This window comes from Aphelocoma coerulescens, chromosome 5 (assembly GCF_041296385.1).
Source record: "Aphelocoma coerulescens isolate FSJ_1873_10779 chromosome 5, UR_Acoe_1.0, whole genome shotgun sequence".
Taxonomy (NCBI): domain Eukaryota; kingdom Metazoa; phylum Chordata; class Aves; order Passeriformes; family Corvidae; genus Aphelocoma; species Aphelocoma coerulescens.
The window spans coordinates 58495483-58517174 of NC_091019.1; the positions used below are offsets into that span (position 1 = coordinate 58495483).

The window sequence follows — 21692 nt, forward strand, 5'->3', positions numbered from 1 at the left end:
TATGTCTTTTGCTTCTGAGTGTTGCCTTCAGCTTGAGACAGGTCATTCCTGGTTTTGGAATATTCCTGTCACACCCATATGAGAGAGAAGGGCAGGTGTCACTTGGCTGCACCTCACTGGAAGATGGAGAGTAAATAGATGCTCTTACAGCAGGCACAAATAACATTTCTGCCATCTTTCTACTGCATCAATACTTACTCAGTAGCATAACTCACTTGCTGCACTTTTATATTAATATTCTCTATTGAGACTAGGACCTTTCAAATCTTGATGGTAACGAGGTCTCTCTGAGACAGCTTTTGTTTGTTTGCTTTGGTTTCCAGGTGGACAGAGCAGGCCCTGGCATGAACCAGTACAACTTCATTCTGCCAAGGTTTTGCTTCATTTATTTCTTGAATGTAAACATTTCTTTGGGAGCTTCCTATCAGGTCTGGAAAAGGAAGACCGCAGCTCCTTTCCTGCTTGGGATCCCTGGGACAGCTAAAAGAGCTTGTCCTGACTTTTGAAAGACTTGGTTTTGCAGTTCTGCTATTGACTTCAGTAGGAAAAGAACCAGGTCACTATTAACTCCTGGCATCTCTGGTACTAAAGCAATATTAAATGACCAGAAGGAACAAAGCCTTCAGTCCCAGGGTAGGGAAAAAGCAGGTCCCACCTCCTTGTTATCTGGCTCTCCTACCCGAGGTCAGCGGATTGCTTCAGACTCTGCCCTTCAGTGTCAGTGATCTAATCAGACTGTGGAGCTCCTGCCACGGCTCACGTGACTCTATTTAAAGCACATCTTAATTGATCTGACCTTGTCTAGGAAATACCTTTGAGTCCTCGTGTGCTGCTCTCTGGGAGGCAGGCGCAGTGCTTCAGGGCACAGGCAGTAGAGAAATAAGCAGACATTTTAGAGTTTGGCCTTTGACTGGAAAAACTGACTTTTAAATACTGTCTCACCGAGACCTTTCCTGTTGCCTGCAACTGTGACCCTCCATTTGTCAGCACCTGGCACAGATACACTTACAAATGCTGCTTGTTTTGAAGGGTGCCACTCATTTTGTTGTACATTACCATTTAAATGAGTTACATTGGTACCTAAAGGCTTTGGTCTCATAGGGCTAAGTGCTGTACAAACACAATTTTTTAGCCTAAATAGACAGGGTATGAGAGGGAAGGACAAAATGCACTACTGTGTTTGCCTTCAAACTGAGCACATAAAAGTTCTTAAAAATATGTCTCTCACAATGTCCTTTGCTGAATACAGAACAAAACATTCAGCTGTGGCAGCTGAAACCCTGCAGACAGGCTCCAATGGGATGCCATTTTCAAACTGCTCAGTTTTCAAAGTGAAGATAATGTTATTTACTTATGCAACTGGAAATGAGGGAGAGCTTTGATTGGGCTTTTGGGGAGAGAAACAGAAGGAGGAAAATGTAATAATGTATACAAATACATCCATAATGGAAGAAAATGCCACTGCATGGATTGTACACTTCTTTGCAAAGCTGTGCATTCTGGGCAAGCACAAAGGAGTGGAGAAGATTGAGGGCAGCTGTGTGTTGCTCCCCTCTTTATTTCCTTGGTCACATTTCTGCTAAGCCCCGTACCAACCAAATAATTTGCAACCCCCCTATGTATAGCTTTGGCGTAGAAATTTTCTAAAACACTTTGCAAACACAGAGTTTCCCTGTATTCTCCTTTTCCCAGTTTTTAAGTATTTGGTAGGGCATCATCTATTATTCTTCCTGTTGCCTCTTTGGATGCCTCCCTTGGTCTCTGATTTGCTCCTTGGTATCTAAAGTATCTCTCCCTTTTCTTCCGGCTCTTCTTTGCTAATGATTCAGTTGTAAATGCAGTTTACCATTAGGTGTTGTGCAGTGGTATTGAAGTTACTTGATGGGGTTTTCCTTGATAGACAGGTGACCCAACACAAACCAAGCTCTAAAATAGCATCAAAGCATTAAACTTCAACGACATGTCTCACTTATTTTTCCTTTAAAAGCAGAACTAGGAAAGCTATCTGTAAGGAAGGTCTTCCAATATACTGACAACACACTCACTGGTTTACCATAGCAACTAAAGATCCCTTTTCAGGTGTGTAAATTGTAAACACAGGATTGAAAATTTTCATGAAGTTTACCCTTCCATGGTATGGATGTGCTGTTTAAATCACTGATGTTATAAAATCCGCTAATGTAGTAGATAGGTCTGAATATGTTGGGAATATGGCCAGGAACCTCTGTATGCACAAGGCATGCAGCTGTACAGTCCTTGTCCTCCAAGGCCTCTCCCCATCAGCAGTGTTAATAATCAGGCTGGAAAGGAGCACAGCAGTCTGACAGCAGAGTATGCAAGCTAACTGGGAACCTTTGGAAACACCAGTGTCCTGCTTCCCCCTCCCTGGCAAAAGCCTCTCTCTGCCCCTTGCATGGATGCAGCTGGTTAATGGTTTTCCAGCTGATGATAACAGAGGTGCAGGGCTGCTGGCAGCACTCGAGGACCCGTGCAAGGTGTTGCATGCATTTCAAGTGGCTGCCACCGTGTTGCTGCTTACACAGAGCCCCCGATGCTTTGCAGGGGGTGATTTATCTGCAGCCTACCTCAGCAACACGCTGCAGTAGTTCTGCTGTTTTTATATAGATTTAAAATGTGGCAGTACTTCAGCAAAGCCAGCGTGGCTCTGTATTTACAAAGGTGTTGCATCAGCCTTGCCTTTGTTGTGCTATCATCTTATCAGAGTGAATGAGTGATGAGTTTTGCCAGCCTGCAGGGCACTGGTATGAACTCTTCTAAGGAACCTGCTGCTGCTTTTCCTTTCTGAAGAGTGCACCCACGTAGGCTGGGGAGGGTCAGTGCATGATGGAGCAGCTCCACTGGTTGACAGAAATACCTGTGGCAACCAGACTGTAACTCAAGTTTTCTTGCTAGTTCCCAGTCTTTGAGAAGGTCTACTTTAGCAATTTCACAGATGTCAGTGCCAGCATGGCAGGACCCTGTAGCCCACCTGAAACCTGCCAGTTTTTGTCACTGCTGCACTGCATTTGCCGTTTTATAGGTTTTTAGACCATTTAATGTCAAGAAGGGAGTTTTGTTAGCATTTACATGCATCAGATGATGAGCACTCCCATTGCCCAGGGGGATGTGAGACTGATGAAGAAATAACAGATTTCCCTGTGCATTGGAAAAAGGAGTGAAAAGGCTGTAGTCTTTATTTGCACGAAGAGAGGGGAGTGGTGACCATGTGGAAGGACTCAGCTTTGTACTGCAGCCAGCTAAAGTGACAACTTGACAGCCCTGGCAATGTGCTGGTGACTCACCACACCTATCAATCCAACAAGAGCTGGAGATTTGCTCTGTATAAAAAGAAACTGCTCTTTTTAATTGCTTTATGTTGATTTTTGCCTCCTCTAAGATGCATGATGAACCAGGGATGGTGGAAAGATGTTTCATACCTTAGCAAACAGATTTTTTCCCCCCATTTTGTCCAAACCTGAACTTGTCCAGCAGCCTTTGAATAGAAACACAGTTTGCTTTTTATATTGGGTGTTTCAGACATGTTCTGACTGCATCATAAAATGACAGCAGGAAAACTCCAGAACACTACAGAAGGGAACCTGCAGCTATTAGTAACTCTCCCTGAGGTAATTGTTCTGCACTAGACCACCACTGTTCCCACATACACCAGTAATATTAATATTAGACTTGATATTAATATTAAAGCAAGGGAGCTTTGTCCCATGGTTTGCACTTCAGGCTGTGCATGGTATCTGGCAGGAGGAGCAGAGTAGCACAGTTTCTTATGGACTTGCAAACCCCCTCTCACTGTAGTGGATCTCCTGACACGCTCCCAGTGATAGTCCCAGCAGACAAAAGGCAGTGTGTGCCTCAGCTAGTGCAGAGCAAATTGTGTGCTGCCTGCCTGGCCAATTGCTGCCACAGGGACAGTGAGATGCCTGACTTGCATCTGCCCTCCCCTTGGTGGAGGAGTTAATTTCCTCCTCTTTCTCACTGCCAGTTTTCATGAAACCCTGTGGGAATGTAATTATCACTGAGATTTCTGTCCTTGGTCAGATTTGTTTGATGTTGGCCAACCCTTCTCCCAGTTACTGGGGAAAGGGGGAGAGTGGTGAGATGTACAGTGCTATTGAATAAAATGGCTCAGCAGTTAGATGCATTCCTATGTGCAGTATGTATCTAAATAATTTGCTTGCAGAACTGAACATAGTATTAGAACAGAAAAATACACAATGAAGCTACACAGTCCTGAGTGATTCAGTGACTTCTTGTCCTAAACCTGAGGTCATCTGCCTATAATGAGATCTTCACATAATGAGATACATCTGAAATAGGGATTTGCTTCTCTCAGTAAATAACACCTTTCTCTGCTTTTCTCCCAGGAATGAATTGTAAGTAGCTGAGAAGAGAGAATATCGGTGCAGCCAGTCGATCTGTGCTCAGTGGGGTTAGAAAAGCTGAAAATAGCCCTGTCCTGGCATTTGCTTACGAGGATTTCTGACAGCTCCAGATTCTGATTACAGATTACTCTGGCACAGGTTTACCTGAGAGTACACTCAGGTAAATGCAGTTTGTTTGAACTTACATCAGTATCGATGAAAAGAGGATTTGGTCCTCAGTCCTTCATTCAGGAAATCACCTGTGTTTTACAAAGGATGCTCACACACAGGCTTAGCTCCCTGCCATGCTTCAGGAGGCACTTCTCTAATTTACGGGCTTCGTGCACGTTATTGAATGGTACCGAATTAACTGGAGGTGAAAACAATTCTAGCACATTTCTTCAGCTGCTGGCAATACATGTAACTCCATTGTCTTTAATAACAAGTGCTAATTTTACACCTGTTAAGGACTTGATAAAGAGCAGCTTGGCAGTGCTGTGCCTTCTGGGGTAGATAATGAGCCATTTTGTATCTCTGAGTCCTGGCTTTCTCACTTGCTTGTGCTGGCTGGAGTGCTAGGAGGGTGAGATGTGGATTTTATTTGCTGCCAAGGCTCTTATGTTATTATTATTCTGCCTCTCCGTTGCTGCTTGTAGCCATATGGATGACTCTTCTGGGACTGTGCAGGCACTGTATTTTGACTTAAAACCCTGTGTGAATGATTTTCTTGACCTGTGTGATAAGTCTTTATATGAGGAGACCATTTGAAAATAGTCTTGACTTGCACATACCTTTGTCTCAAAAAGTGAAGGCAGCTTTGGAGGAGTTCTAGTGAGAATTTTTTGAAGTCAGTAATTGTATGGGCCATCTGCTGTGAGGGGGAGAGCTGAAAAATGGTAGGTATTGTCTTAAGTGTGCGTAATCCAATTTTTTTTGTGAATGCAGCCTTTAATCACCACTCTTGCAATGTGAGGCATCTGCTTCTGAATTTAAGTAGCTGAGACTAATCAGACTAATTCAAGTCTTTCTGCAATAAGCCTAATTGATCAACCTAATATCATTGCAAAAAAAAAAAAAAAGTTTATTTATGTTACTCTTTGCAATAACGAAGATGAATCTTTTAATCACTTTGCAGGGTAGTCTTGAAAGTTGATATAGAAATTTGTTTACAAAATACACCTGTTCTTATTTGTTGTGACTTCAAAGCCTGCACTGTGCTTAAAGGGAGAGGAAAGTGCTGATGTGTGTACTTCCTGCTGGAGTCCTCTTATTCTCATCATAGTGCAAAAAGTTATGTTAGTTTGAAATACAACTTAGCCTGAAGTGGGTGTGAAGTATTCCAATGGAAATTGCTAATTTGAACGGAAGTATTTAGTTTGAGCAGAAGTTTTCAGTTAAGCCTCTTCTCATGTTTGCATGCCATATCAAAATACTTTTGAGAGCTGAGCACCCTGCTCTGAAATCATTTGTATATGTATTTACATACACAGTACATGCATTTAGAATGTTTGGCAAATATTAAAGCAACCTGTTATTAGAAGAGTGCTATTGAGGGTAAACTGAGGAAAAGCAAAGGCACATGAGTTAGTGAAGCAAGTATGTCTTGGCTTTCTGTTCCTCGCTCTGGCTGTTGGAAGATACACCACATCCCCCAGCTTCCAGTCTAATACTGCCTGGACCTGCCCAAAAGGTTTTGGATCAAATGCAGAAATGTTATTTACAGGACAAAAATGTGCTCCTAAGAAAAGGGTGCTTATCAGTGTAACTAACAAATTCTAACAAATTCTGCTCAACTTGCCTCAGCTATGAATTCACTGGTATTTTTACAATTGGATATTGTCACATTCCTGGAGGAACCTGATGCAGATGAAATGATTAATTTTGTTATATGCATAGACACACATTCAGGCAGAAAACTGTGGTAGTAACAACACTGCATTGCTCTGCTTTGTGATCTTGTTAAAATAAAGTGTTTTATTTGCTGGTGTTGAAAGCTGGGACAGACCCCCTCCTTATAGCTTCAGATAAATCCTGACATTTCACACAGACCTCAACCCTGGGCAGATTATTAACCCTTGAGTGAAGTCTAATGTATGGTGAAAGTTATTCATATACCTAAGTCTTTATCTTAATTATTTTTTGCCTACTGTATTAGGGAATGGCTTAATGTGCCAAGGGCAAAAAGCCCTCTGCATTTCAATTCAGCAAGTGCCCATGGCACCAGAACTTTTTTTAAAGGTAAGAGAATAGCTCTCCTCCCACTGTTCTTATGATGGTAACATAAGAAGAGAGGAAACCATAGTATTGAACATAGTAATGAAATAATGCCTATTGGTTTGTAAGGGTGTAGTGGAAAGTAATCAAGGGAAATGGCAAGAGTAAGCCAGTGAGAGTTAACTTAAAAAAATCCAGCATGATATGAAGTCAGAAACATATGAAAACTTCCAACTCACTTTATTTCACTTAGTTAATATTTTGTAGAGTGTTCACGTGTGTGGTGCTGATCTGAACTAAGATCTCATCCATGTAAGCCTTTTACCAGGTAAATAAACCAACATCCTCCAAAGAATATTTAAACATAGATAATCATCTTGCCTTAATATGTCATGAACATTTGTTACAAGTGTTCTCATCCTTTCCCCTCCTATCTTTTACTAAAACAGCCTAATAACATTTGGAGGCTGTATCTGGAATGTTTCTTAACTCCCAGAAGTTGTAGCATAAACATTTTTACTAAATAATGTTACTTGAACACTGTTTTTGACTTATTCTTTTCTTTGATGTAGCCAGGATGCACATTGCTATCACTGCAGTGGTGGAATGGGATACCTGGGACTCACAGGTGTTGTCACAGCCCAGGATATATTTCATCACTTTGAAAAATTAAGTTCTGGGACAGTCTTGGTCCCATTCATGGTCCTTTCATGTGGTTTTCTGTTCTGTTAGTGGTGGTGTTGGAAGTCTGTTACACTGTAATGCTGGAAGGAATTTTTACTCTCAAATGTCTCATCTATTAGTAAGTAGTGATCCAGTTCTGTTTAACATCTTATCAACGTTTGGGATGAGGGGATTGAGCTCAGTCAGCTTGTTGATGACACCAAGTTGGGTGGGAGTGTTGATCTGCTGTGGGGTAGGGAGTCTCTACAGAGGGTTCTGGACAAGCTAGATCAACGGGCCCAAGGCCAGATGTATGAGGCTCAACAAGGTGAGGTGGCAAGTGCTGCCTTTGGGTCACAACAATCCTCTGCAGTGCTACAGGCTGGGGACAGAGTGGCTGGAAAATGGCACAACAGCAAAGGACCTGGGGCTGCTGGTTGACATGAGCCAGCAGTGTGTGCAAGTGGCCAAAAAGGCCAGTGGCATCCTGGCCTGTATCAGGAATAGTGTGGCCTCAGGACCAGGACAGTGACTGTCCCCCTGTACTCATCACTGGTGAGGCCACGCCCTGAGTGCTGTGTGCAGTTCTGGGCCCCGTATTTCAACGAAGACATAGAGGTGCTGGAGCAAGTCCAGAGAAGGGCAATGGAGCTGGGGAAGGGTCTGGAGTACCATTGTTATGAGCAGCAGCTGAGGGAGCTGGGGGTGTGTAACCTGGAGAAAAAGAGGCTCAGGGGGAACCTTATTGCCCTCTACAACTGCCTGAGAGTGTAGCAAGGTGGATGTTGGCCTCTTCTCCCAGGTAACAAGCAATATGATGAGAGGAAACTGCCACAAATTATGCCAGGGAATGTTTAGATTGGATATTAGGAAAAATTTCTTCACAGAAAGGGTTGTCAAGCATTGGAACAGGCTGCTGAGGGAAATGGTGGAGTAACCACCCCTGGAGGTATTTAGAAGATATATGGATGTCATGATTAAGCAAGCTTGGCAGTGCTGGGTTAATGGTTGGACTGAATGATCTTAAAGTCTTTTCCAACCTAAATGATTCTATGATCTAAAGAAATTTGTTAAATGAAATGTCTGTAGCTTTGTTACCAGAGGCTGCTTGGGCACTGGGCTGGAGTTGGAACCAATGATACTGATGGGTCCCTTCCAACTCAGTATATTCTATGATTCTAGGGTCTGTTTTAGGCAGGGGACTCCTTATGAGCTGAGAGGCTCAGAGAGGCTTTTCTGAAAAACACAGGGCCTGGGCAGCCAGTGAATTTCTTTCTTTTGCATGTGCAGTGGCAGAAAGGTAAGGAAACTGTTGTGAAAGTGAAGGAAACAGAAGGGGAATTTGGAGAGATAAAGTGAGAAAGGTGAGCTAGACAGGACTGTACCAAAGGTGTTTCTGTCAAGTAGTGGGGTTGCATGGATAGCAACTAATGGGAGCACTATCTGTCTTCCTATTTGGTTGCAGCCTCTATCATGTTATAATTTTTTTTTTTTTTTAACTGCAGTGTGGCTATGAATAGGATTTTTTAATAACATAGGAAGACCCTTCCCACCCTCAGTGTGATGTTACCATCCTTTCTGAAGGGGACATCATTTTGCTGTCCTCATCTCAGCAGTCTGCAAGAGCAGGAGGTAAGAAGGTATTTTCATTCTGAATAAATGATGACGTGTTTTGAAAGTCACCTCTGACTAAATTTACCATTGCCTATCTTCTGGTATGCAGTCACTTGCTGCAAAGAAAGGGCATTTGAGAGACAGAAAATATGAGACTTCCTAGCAAGAACATGCAATATAGTCCTCATTCTACTTTAATACTTGTTTAATAATCTTTCAAGGCCCAGTTCTTATCTCTGACCCAGAGCTGCCAAGACTAGAATAATGCTGGTGTTTTGAGAAGAGAAGCAACTTTATACTTATAATTCTCCTCCTGTAGGGATTTTTGCCATCTTCCTTAAACTGACTTAAGGTCGCTATGTGTCTCTAGAAGAAGTGAGCTTCAATTTAAAATGACGTTAAGTTTTGATTTTGGTAAAATAAGTAGGCTTGCATGGTTGATTCAGCCTTATTCATCTGCAAATACAAGAAGTGATATAACTTTACAGGAAAGATGATACATTTACTCTGAGTCCTGTGTCATGGAGGGATGTGATTAATTTAAGGGTCTTTCTCTCCCTGCTCCAGGGTTCAGGTCTACCTGAATCAAGCCTAACAGATTTAAAAGTAGCATTTCAAGCCCTGCTCTACTAAATTCCTTTTTGAGGAAGCTCTAATCTGAGCATTGCTTCATAAGTGTGGTACTATCTGTAAGAGTTCATGAGGTTCTTCTTGCATATACTTTTGCCCATGGATCATAAATTTAAACCTGGCATTTAGTTAGGGTGTTGCAAACAAAACCCACATACCTGCATGGTGGTTTAAAAGAGGCTGCATAATCCATTCACTTTTGTCCATGTCTTGCAATTTTCCTTGCTGGTTAAATCCATGCTACAAGTTCAAGTCTACAAAGGCTAGAGTAGTTCATGTGTGCTTAAAGCCAAGATTGCTTCTTTCACATTCTATCCAGGTTAATGCATTCCAGCCAAATTTGTTAGCTGAGGCATTTGGAATCCTTCCCTCATACAGCATCATTTGATTCTGCAAATGTCTTTGTAGGGATTCTGACAGATGAGTATCTGGCTAAAGGATAAAGGGAAATCAAGATGTCTTAAAGACAGTTTTAGGTATTCCTTATGTTGGGATAGTTCTGGTGTTGAAAAGCTTTGAGAGCATTAGACAAATGGGGAAGAACTGGGATGTGAGGACACATAATTATGGTTGTTTTGCTGGTTTGTGGGTTTTTTTGAACACAGGCACTTCCTTAGATTTCCCTTTATGGGAGAAATGTAGATACTTCGGCTGTATCCTTATTGAAGGTAAAGCAGTGTGGTTTTACTGAAGTTAGGCTGATACTGCCTCTGTATGAGCTGTCTTTTAGCTTGAAGTCTTTTTCATTACTTTCCAGAGCAAAACAGGTGTACTTTCTTCTAAAAGACATTGTGTTCTCTGTGGAGCTTCAGTGCTGAGCAAAGAGAAGTATTTCAATTTAAGTAACTATAATTTGTATTGAGGATAATACGCTGAATTCTGTAGCCCCTTCCATCTCTCGTAAGGATCTTAATACATCCTTGAGTTTTGGGACACTGTTTCATCTGGGTGTAGTAGATGGATGTAGATGTCATGGGGTCTTTAATTTTCACTCTTTAGATTCATTCCCCTTCTTTCTGATTAATTTCTCTATGGGGTGTCTGCCTTTTACATCACAGCAAATGGAGTGCCAGGGAGAGGGAGATGTAATGTTTTATCAGCAGCCTCTGTTTAATGTAACTGTGCTAGTCCTGTGAACTAAATATGCTATCAAATGTAACTCCCCTGAGATGAACAGACTTAGTGATACTGGGAGAGCTGCAGAAGAACATATACAGGAAAGCTTAAAAAGCCAAATCTTTCCTGTACCTTTTTTCTAAACCTGGCCCAGAGGTCTTTTCTGTTAATCTTAATTTTTTACTTCTTGTAGAGAAGGAAAGGTATTTCAATGCATAGTATGTATTTGACAGCTGACTGAATGAAAAGGTTGAAGCTAATGTGTGATATGTACTGCAGCAGCCCTGGGAACACATCAAAGAGAGGCTGAAACCAACATAGTGTATTAGGAGCTCAGTTGCACAGGGTGTGTTCTCTTATTAAGCAAGTTTTGAATAAGTCTATTGATAGCACAGAACTGAAGAAATTGTGGAGTCAAAGGCAGCACCACTCTGTTATGCCTCTGCTTTCACATCTTTAATTCAATAAGTCTAAGTAAGATCCGTGTTGCTGCTTCTGTAGATTGTTTCCCCCATTAGTGTGAGGTGTGATGGTGGCACTGCTGCTGAAGCACACAGGAAGGAACAGTTATCCTAAAGCTTCCCTTCTCTCTGCTGGAAGAGGTTAGGTGAGTCCCATCAGCATTTACAAGTCTTCCTGCACAGCCTTCTGTGTATTTCCTCATGTGTCCCAATGCTTCTGCTGCCAAAAATAAGCTGCACTCTCACCAAGGGATGTAGGACAGTCCACCTGGCACTGATAGTCACAAGCAGCAAGACACGATGTGAAGTTACAGTGCACTAGCACAAACTTGCCCGTATTCTTGGGGCTCCCAAACTGCCTTGATGTGAAGTCATTTTTTACTTTGAAAGGATAGGTGGAATAAGCTTCTTTGTGTACCTGCACTGGGGGTGGTATGTAATCTCCTTGGATTAATCTATGCTTTAGCTCCTATTGTCTAAGCCTAAGCAGTTGGCAATTAAAAGAGGAATTATTTTTCCCTTCTTACATATGAAAAACAACATTACTGCATGAACAGTACTGGCTTGGGCTGTGTGTGGCTGGGTTACTTTGATGCTTTCTATATTTGTCTAACTCCTGTTTAATTAGTTTCACCCACTTGTACTAAGGATGAACCTGGAGATATTTGGAAGCATGCCAGACACGCAACAAAAGGTGTATGGGAAACAAGTGACTTCAGATCTCCCAAGTATCAATCTGTAGCTTAGCTATTAAGCTGCCTTCCTTTTCTTTGCTATGAAGAAACCTTTGAATCTGCCACAGACTGTTTAAGGGATCTGAGGGCAAGATACTTGGTTTCTCAATCTCTGTTTACTTCTGCAGTGGTACAGTAATAGTAACTGGAATATTATGAAGCTTGTGGTGATTCTTTGGCGTCCTTGAGAAACCTAGTTGCAATACAGCATAGCAATGATGTAATAATGGTATCTCTACTGATCAAAAGGTGACAACTTTTCATGTGTTATAGCTAGATTCTAAATTTTTGTAGCCAGTATCAGCAGAGTTCATTGCCCAGAGACTTTCCTGCTCTATAAACCAACAATTTGAATGCTACAGCGACAAGCCAAATTTATATTAACTAGAAATATAGTCAAGAACTTAACACATCCTTAGTCATGTGTAAAGAAGTCTTTTTAAAAGAAGGTAACATTTTATGAAGAAATAGGAATTTTTCCAGTTAGAAGGAGGGGATAGTAGTGCATACAACTGCTACTTCCAACTGAAATTCTAAAATTTAGGTGCTGCATGTGATGTTGGATCTAAGTAAGTGACCTTTTGATGCATACCTACTTCTCATGACAAATGTTCCAGTAAAATGCCCTACCCTGCTCCAATCAGTGGTTTAACACCATGGTTTCCGCTGATCTCTGCTTTTCCTGAACCACCTGCTGTGATGGTATTGTAGTCTGTAGGGAAACAATTCACTGATGAGTACAGTTCTATCACAAAAAGGCCTGGTTCTTGAATGGCATTTTGCTGGGGTTGTTACAGGCACTCTGCAGAAGAGCTACTGCCATGCAGAGGCACCTGTCATCACTGATACTTCCATTACAGCTTTTTGCCCTGTATCTGATTTTCATTCTTGTAAATTTTTGTCTGCATTCACTGTCTCAGCCTTTAAAGCAAAAACCAGGAAAAACTTGGAAAGAGTTGTGCTTTTCCCTCATGTGCTGAGATTTGTTTTTCATAGATTGTGTTTCTTAAGCCCTCAGATATCCACTCAAGTGTTCACAGAACCCACTTCTGATTTATTGTTGATGTTCCTCCTGGAAAGGCAGAGGGGACTTCTGATGCTTGATTTCTAAAACTTTTAGAGTGGAGTTTAAGAAATGAGCTCACCTTCTCCTGGAGCCAAACTGCTGTTTTGTTGTCTTTGGGGACAAGTTAATTGATCTTCTTAATACCTTTGCCTGTGGTTAAAGGTTGGATGTAGATCTGGAGTCCTGGTTAGGAACTGTGTGCTTTGCAGTAGCACCTCCTGACACACCGTACAGGCAGTGCTTGTTCCACATGGGAATGTCTACTCATTCTGGGGGAATTTGACCCTTGGTTCTTGCACATCCACCCTTAAAGCTACAAGATCATGCACTGCTTTTTTTCGCTGTTGTGACAACGTAAAGCACACAAGTTACCAGGTTTAAGCAGTGAGGGTTTGCAGTGGTGACCTATCTGAGTAGGTCATGAATTGTTCTGTGGTGGTGACCTCTGCTGCCAACCAGCTCTTTGGCAGCTGGAAACAGCAGTGGACACTCACTATGGGCCAAAACCTCAGCCACTTTGTGTGTGTGGTTTTCCTGCTCAAATGTATTTAAACAAGAAATATTTTTAATGAAGGACTGATGGTGCCCCCTAGACTCCTTCTGTGCTACCCATCACCTCACTGGGGTAATTTTGACTGAAAATAAGGCAAGTTGAGACTGGGGAGTGGACACAGTAAGTGCTTTATTTAAAAAAAGTCAAACCACAAACCAGAAAACCCCACTACATTGTTTGTGCATACGTGTCCTTTTTCTCAATGCCCAAATTAGTGTTCAGAAATGTGTATCATTTAGTAAGAGATGAAATAAAATTCTCCTGACTTGTGAGTGTTTCTGATGACAGGCAGAAAGGTTAAAGCTGGTAAACTTTTTTTAAAAGCATGATCCCAGATCACAAGCCTCTGAAAATGAGTGTTGGGTGCTTAGAAGAGCTTTATGAGCATGCTTTTGTTAAATAGCTGCTCTGATCTTGCTTATTCAGTCTTTAAATTAATGTGTAAAGGATGCCCATAAGCAACCAGCAGCTGAATTGACTGTGATTAGATGGATTATTACTATTACTCAGCCCAACAAGTTGCTATATGTTTTGTGTACTCAAGCAAATTTTGCTGTGTGGGCAAGTAGAATGATATGCACATGGGCTATCATAAAATGCCTCAAAATATCCCAGGATCAGACAAACAGATTTATGGAGTTGAAATAGAAAGGAATTGGCTGTGCTTCTAAATTAGAGGCTTTCTGGCATTTATGAACACAAATAGCTTCCATCTCAAAATACTTTGTTTCAAGCATGTATCAACTCAGTTGCTCCTTTTCTTCCCCTGCTAGGAAATAAGAGTCGATTTATCAGAGCATCAAACTGATTAAAAAGACATTATCTGCTGCAGGGGCTCATTTAAAGAGGTGTGGAGCTTCCACTGGGTTGCAGTGTTTGGTTGAATTCATTTCACACAGTAAAAATCCAATCTCTTGGCTTTAAAATTCTTTAACTCTTTCTCTTGTGGTGAAATAACTAGGAAGTTCTAAAAGTTTAGAAGTCATGCAAATTGCAGGGTGTTGTGTGGTGATAAAGCAGCCCTGGAGGGTTTGCAACATATGATGAGGAAAATATTTGGCAATATGGACCATGAGCCAGGTCCTATAACCAGGCACTTCTTCCTGTGGCTGAGTGATCCTTGGGGAGGACTGGGAGCTGTTGCTGATGGCCTGGGCTGAAGTGTGCCCTGACCTGCCTGCTTTAGGCAGCCTGTCAAGGGTTGGTCATGGGGTAAGGTGGCAAACCTTGCTTAGTTCTGTAACTCCTGGAGAACTCTGGAACTCTAGCTGAGGTGGGAGCTGAGCCCTTTGAAAATGGAAGGCAAACCTGGCTTTGAAAAACAGATGATGGGTTTGCCAGCTGAGACAAAGTGATTGTATTACCAAGCAGGAAATCAGAGGAGCAAGAACAGGAGCATACTGGGAATGAAGGGAACTGTGAGGCCTTGTGGACTTCATGTCCAGCTCTTTTCCAAACCTTGGTGTTGGAATGAAATATCTAGATCTTATTCTGATATACAGAATGTGTTTTTAATAGCTGACTGGATTTTTTAGATAGCAATTTATCATGTGCTTTCTAGGAGAAAACAAGTAATTGATGGCCTTACTGCAAGACTGGAAATGGCCATTACGACAAATTATCATTTCATAATTTCCAGGTGTTCTTTGGGGAATCTCTATATGGCAGGAAATTCAAGCCATGAGTCAAACAGTTATAGTACAAACAGTATTATTCTAATCAAGGAAGCTTCTTCCGAAATAAACTATGAATATAGAGAGGAATGTTTTATCTCTTCTTTAAGCTGTTGTTCAGGAAAGCATTTAATAATTTTAAGGCTCAGTGAGTGCAATGTGTCTTACACATATGTTAAAGTGTTTTCTGGATTAGAGGCCCATTTCCAGTGAGAGGCAAGATCTCATGGACTATGTGCCTTGCTCCACAGGTCTCCTATTTGCTCTGAATTTGCATTTGCTACTACACTACAGTTATTCTTCATAGTTTTTTCATTGGCCTGTTGGAGCCTGATGGGCTGCTGCTCTGACTGCTGGGTTTGGGAAGAGAGGAAAATTATTGTAACCTACACTTTCCCTAATCTCTCTGAGTCTGGGAGAATGTATTTGCTGATGGCAGTTTCTGTAGGTAATAGCTAGGGATCAAGAAGGCATACATTTTGTGAGAACACAATAGCACTGCACTGAAATGCTGTGGTATTTTTTGTACTACCTTATAGCAAGGCTGGATCACATTGCCATTAAAGTAGCATCTGCTGAATCGGGACAGGAGGGCACCAGTGTAATGGTGATTTTTGTCCTTTGCAGTGATTTCCGACCAACAGCTTACAGAAAATATTTTCTCTGTATTTTTCTAGTCCTGTAAATCCCCAGCAGAGCTGTTTTTCACATTATGCTGCCCTTGGGAAGGCCCTTGCAGCTGAGGCCTCCCTGGTCTGTTGTGAGGAGCCCCAATAAGTCTATAATCAAAGTAGAGCAGGCAGAGAAATAGTGGGAGATGAAAGACATGGAACAACATATTCAGAATAGCAGGTCAGGTCATCTCTAACTGTTCATGCAGCACACACTTGAGTGCCTCCTGCACAAGCTCTTTCCTGCTTGCTTCAAAAGCATATTCCACTTCATGCTGCATAAATATAAAACCTAAGTCAGTGCAAAAGCTTCTGACTTGTTGGCCCTGAAGAGAGTATGGCAAGTTGAAAGTGGGACTTTCTTTCTTGACTTTTTAAACTCTTAACACCCTATTGTGGTTTGCCATGTTGATAAAGATACTAAAGTGAAATAAAATTGAGAAATGGCACTTGTGTAGCCTGGAGAATATCCACTCAGTTGGTAAAACCTAGCTAAGTGGGTCCAATGTCTAAGTTAATCTTCAATCATATTTTTAAAACTTGCAGATCAATGTATTTAATCATATTGCATGCTATCAGTCAAGTGTAAAAACAAACTTTCTTTTTAAAAGATTAATTTACTTCATTTGCAAAAACCATACACTTAATGTGCAGGAATTTGATTTTTTGAGAGCTCTTTGAATGTTCATTGAAGTAAGCTTTCTATTTATATTTTCTATTTATATTTTATTAGAGTTGACAGAGGGGGGAAAATGAATAGCCATCTGCTAATCAGTTTACTTCCCATAATGAAAACAAATCTGCAGTTTCCCTAATCTGAAGGGCATAGAGCACTCACTTTACAGGGAGCCAGTTACTCACTGTCCAGGGAGGCTGCTTTCATCTTGCAGAAATAGCTGTTTGTGCAAGACTTTGATTGTGAAATGCTGCTGCTAAAATCACCATGACTGTTTGCTGAAGTTGAAAGAGGCCTTGGTAGATTTTTCAACGTGCAAGTCCCATAAAACAGATATCAATTAATATTGTTGGAGGCAGAAGGCTCTGTACCCATGTCTCAAGCCTAGTCCTGCCTGAAAGTCATGCAGTGAACCTAAGCAATAAGCCCTGCTGTGAAGTAGTGTACAGCACACTAAGGGATGTGATGATGTGATAATGTGAATGTGGAGATTTTGAAGCTGTGGGCAGGCTCCTATAGCCTCAGTTTCAGGGTCTAAGATGAGGAAAAAATTGAGACTCATCATTCCCTCTTCCACTGCAGCTAGCCTAATGGTACAGGAAGTATGGACTGCAAATTAGAAGCTGTGTCTGTTGTGCCATGTGATGTCTGAGTAGTGAGTGTCAGCTCTTGCAAATCCTCCTTTATTTCAAGTACATTGTAAAGTGGAGGGTTTTTTTCCCCCTGATCTAGTGGCTTGTAGCACGTTAGATGCAAAACTCAGAATGTTCTCACTTCAAAATTGAGTTTGGGTCCTGGATTGAAGAGGAAATTTAATCTGAACAGATAGGATGTGTCAGTGACAGACCCTGTACACAGTTAATCTCTCTGCACAAACACAAAGCAAAATCTATCTATCTTTTAACCTTGTGGTAGAATGGCTCATATACCTAAAAATCTGTATCTATGAAATTGCCAGTGAGAGAGGTGAAAATATATGCATTGAAAGCAATTCTTATTGATGTTTAATGCAGTCAATGAAGATGTTACTGAAATATTTCAATGTTACTGTTAGGCAAATTAAAAAAAGGGCAGCTTCAGGATGCTTGTGGCCTGTGTTAGTCTGGCCAGCATCCTGTTGCAGGGAGAATTTCCAATATAAAAGTGCTGGTGTGAGGAGGAGGGGAAAAAGAAAAATTCCATGCCAATATGTTGGTAGAGGGAACAATTTTCCTTGCCAGCATCCTGGAGGAAGGATTTTTTTTTTTCTATCTCTACTAACTCCTGCAAAAAGTATTTCAGCATATAAAATATACATGCTGAACAATGGCAATTGTGACCCTTTTAACTGCTGCTGCTTTTCTCCTCAGGCAGAGTCAAGTGAGGAGCTGGCAAGGTATTTTCAGGTGAAGTCAGTCCATGAGTTGTGGCTTAGATGCTGAAAAGAAGCAGTAAAACTTAGTCTGTATGGAACTGGTGCCTGTGAGATCTGTGCTGGTCCATGGTTGACTTCCAGGCTTGAGCAGATGGAAGGGAATGGAGGCCCAGGAGCCCACAGAGAGCTTGGAGAGGGGAGGACTGTAGCAGCTGGGAGGGAGGTAACATGAGACAACTCTCTCCATAAAATTTTGGGTGCAGAAGTTACATGCTGCTGTTGAATTGTATGTTGTGCTGCTTGCTCCTTTTGAATCTTCCTGCTATGGGAATAAATCAGCAATCCCAGTTTTCTGTTGATTTAGCATGATGACTGTGATTGTAGCAACAAATAAATGCTGGAGTGATGAATACTGAGGAGTGAAAAATAAAACCCTTCCAAGCAGACTGGAACCCTGTTATTTTTCCCCTGGCTGCTCTGGTAGAGAGGAATTCTGTGGAGCAGGGACACTAAATCATGTCAGAGTTAGTAGCTTAGTACATCAAGCCTGTGTGAGCTTAGCAGTGCCATTTGGACTGGTCTGCTGAGAGACTGGATGAGCCTTGTCTTTGGACACAAATAGAGAAATGAACCATCAAAATGGAATAGATATATGAAAGCTCATTTCTGTGTTGAAAGCTCTTGGAAGCTGCAGCTTTGTGACGTGCCTCCTTCACAGCTTTTTGCTGTGTTGGTGATGTTTTCTACATGGAATCTGCAGAGAGGAAACAAGGAAACACATTTATCACTATGATCACAGAGGTATCACAGTCGCTTGTTAAGGCAAATTTGTAGCTAAGTGGAAAGCTGTGGGGTTGGGAAAATATTTTACAGGCTATGGCTTTTGAGTATTGAGCATCAAAGAACTTCCTGAGTTCATGGAAGGATATGGATTAATCAGAGCTCTTTTAGAAAGATGGTAATATATTTTCATATTTGACCTCTCCATGTTAATGTGGAGATTACCTGGACTGATCAACAATATGACATTACCTTAAAATCATAGTGCTTATATAGCTTTTGAAATGCTTACTTCCTTTTGAAGTAACTCAGATTCTTCAACTCCTCTAGGAAAAAAGAAAATGTGAAACCCTTCATTCATATTTCACATTAGCTGCTTTACATTTGGAAGGGTGTAGATGAGCATTTGAAAGTGAATGTAGATCATCTTCTGAAACATGCCAGGGTTTGTTCAGCCTTTCAACATCAGTGTATTTTTATATGAACTCTACTTTAAGTGCTACATAAGCAGAAAAATGAGGTTTGTTTCCGTTTATACAGGAATTAAACTGGCCAGGACATCTTGAACTGAAATAATATGACATACCATGGATTCATGCTTTAGCCTGCCTGGAATGGAGTGCTTTCCATTCTTTCTCCTTTGATACCTAATTTTAAGACTTCTCTCATGGCTATCCTGGTGTAACATGAATGCAGTGATTCTTGTGATCCCTGTCATCTCCCCAGGGGTTTCTCTCCCTTTCCTGTATTTTAAGAAAGTTCTGATGAAGGAGCTATCACAGAAAAGAGTTTCCCTGTTAAGTACTTCTTGGGAGTGAAGCTAAATCATATTGTTTCCTCATAACTCTGACTTTGAGATAAATCTTCTAGAGAACCTGAAATGCATGGTTGTTTTCCCCTCAGTGTATGAACCAAGTGCTAAATTCATGAGCAGTCTATGTTTGCCTGTAGCTTTTGATTTGAACTGCTCAACTGATGCCTGTTGCTGACATTTGATTTTCCTCTAGCCTACAACACACTGATACTCAGGTATCTGTGCTTCACCATGAAGCTCATGGGCAAGGACACAGATGGGTGCAGTAAACCTTTCCCCAGAGGAGCAGACCAGCAATTACTGGCTGAGAAGTGACCCATGGAGGTTGTATGTATAGACATGAATTCAAAGTTCTGCTTGCAATTCTGGCTCGAGCACATGCTCTGTGTCCATGTGCTTAGTGAATATTTTAAAGGTTGATTTTGGCTCAGTTTTATCAACACTGTTTAGAATGAGCTGCTAGGTGAAGCTTTGGAAGTCTTTGAATTGCATCTTCAAGAGATTTCATTTTTATGTCAGTTAAGATCTGGTAATATCTTTAGCTAGTAAAAAGGAACCTCATAAGGAGAAGAGTGCATCAGTTTAATGTTCATATGGTAATTACCTTTTTTGGGGTGACATTTAGTAGACTGAAGTTCACTCCTGTGCATTTTATTCTTTTGTATGGCGATTGCTGGAAAAGAACATGTACTTAACATTTTGGGATGTGACAAAGGAGGAGAAAATTATACCCCTTGGCTTTGCTCTTTTGATCTTGTATTTTTACCAAGGTGAAAATGTAGTGTGAATCAGATGCTAGGTACAAAGTACATCTAGGCTATTTTTATGTAGGACTTACAGAGAAACTGGTCATTCAGATAGCAAAAGCATTTCTTTCATGGAGGAGAACTTTTTTTTGGCACCTATCAGTCCTTTGAACATTTGTGGTTATTCAGACTAGGCAGTTGCTTTGCAGCAGCCAGTAACTCAGCTGAGTTTGGTGAAATGGGAAATAGAGCAGAGGTATTAAATCTACATTATGTCCTATTATACCTGAATGTTAATTTGATCTGTCAGCAAATTAAAGGATCTGTGGCTTGTTTTATTTTACTGTTTCATATGAAAGACACGTCAATACATTCATGACTTTTAAATGCAAGTAATTAACATGTGTCCAAAGAACTATAACAGAGGTATAACCCTCGGTTTCAAACCAGTGAAAAATCAACCCAGGAGTATTTACCTCAGTTTTTATCCCTCTTAATTTTAGCATTTGAGAATGAACAAATGGACATTTGAAAATTAGTGATTTTCATAACAACAAAAGTTAAGTTTTCTGGCACCTTGGGAGGATATGCTGTGTTTAAAACAGAACTAAATACCTCTCAAGGCTTCATAGGTTGCTACCAGCAGGAAAGGGAATTACATGGAGCCTTACTTCCTTACCATGAGTCTGTCTATTTTAAAATGAAGGTGTGGCTATATGGAAGAAAAGTGAACCCATCGTGTCTTCAAGTTACACTAACACATGTAAAACTTGTGATGACTTTTCTCTGTATTTGTTTTTCTACCTCTAAAAAATTCTCTCTCATGAAGTGGGTAGATATCTGTTTTCAAAAAAGCAAGAAATGTATGCCTGAGGAAGTACAAGCAGCAAAAGGTGAGAGGAAAATGGGCAAAGAAAGAACCTGGATGCTGATAACAATGGAGCCTGAGAGGCATCTCTAAAGGAGCAATCCCCTTCTTTTCAGACAGCCTGCAGAATAGCAGGAAGCTTTTCAGGGAGATTTTCTTGTGTTGCTGAGAGAAATGGAGGACTATTTCCTTTGAAAAAGGTTCCTTCTTGATGGCTGTGTGAGAAGCGAAGCTTTACTATTATTCCTGCCGTATGTTGACAATAAAGATGCCCAAAGAATTAAAAAAAAAAAATTCCTAAATGATAGACTTAAAATGTATCATAAGTCAGGATTTTTAGGGAGGCAGAGAGGGAAGAATGAGATTATTGGACCAAATCATTGTCTGATCCAAACTGATGGGGAGGGGTCTCCTGAAATCAGTTCTGCTGCTGGCTGTGGGTCTGGTCTGTACATCACTGCTTATGCCTGAGCCTCTAGGATATAACAAAACCCACACAATTGGTGATGAAAATCTATTGGGTTAGTACACTTGGAAGAACTATGCCAGATGATTGTAGCTGTTTCTCTTAAAATAAGTCATGTATACTCTTCTACAAAATATGTTTTCTGAACTAATCATAAACACAAGGTTTGCAACTCAAATGAAGAGCAGAATCTGTCTAGTGCAAGTCTACCAGC

General features: G+C 41.0%; 1 long non-coding RNA gene across 1 annotated transcript in view; it reads left to right on the forward strand.

Annotated features, from left to right (window-relative positions):
• Nucleotides 1–4865: 4865 nt before the first annotated feature.
• Nucleotides 4866–21692, forward strand: part of LOC138111898 (uncharacterized) — a 48242-nt gene continuing 31415 nt past the window's right edge. Inside the window, exons 1-3 of the long non-coding RNA XR_011151493.1 lie at nucleotides 4866–5275; nucleotides 6535–6617; nucleotides 8762–8888. This is a non-coding gene — a long non-coding RNA (uncharacterized lncRNA). The remainder of the gene's footprint in view (nucleotides 5276–6534; nucleotides 6618–8761; nucleotides 8889–21692) is intronic.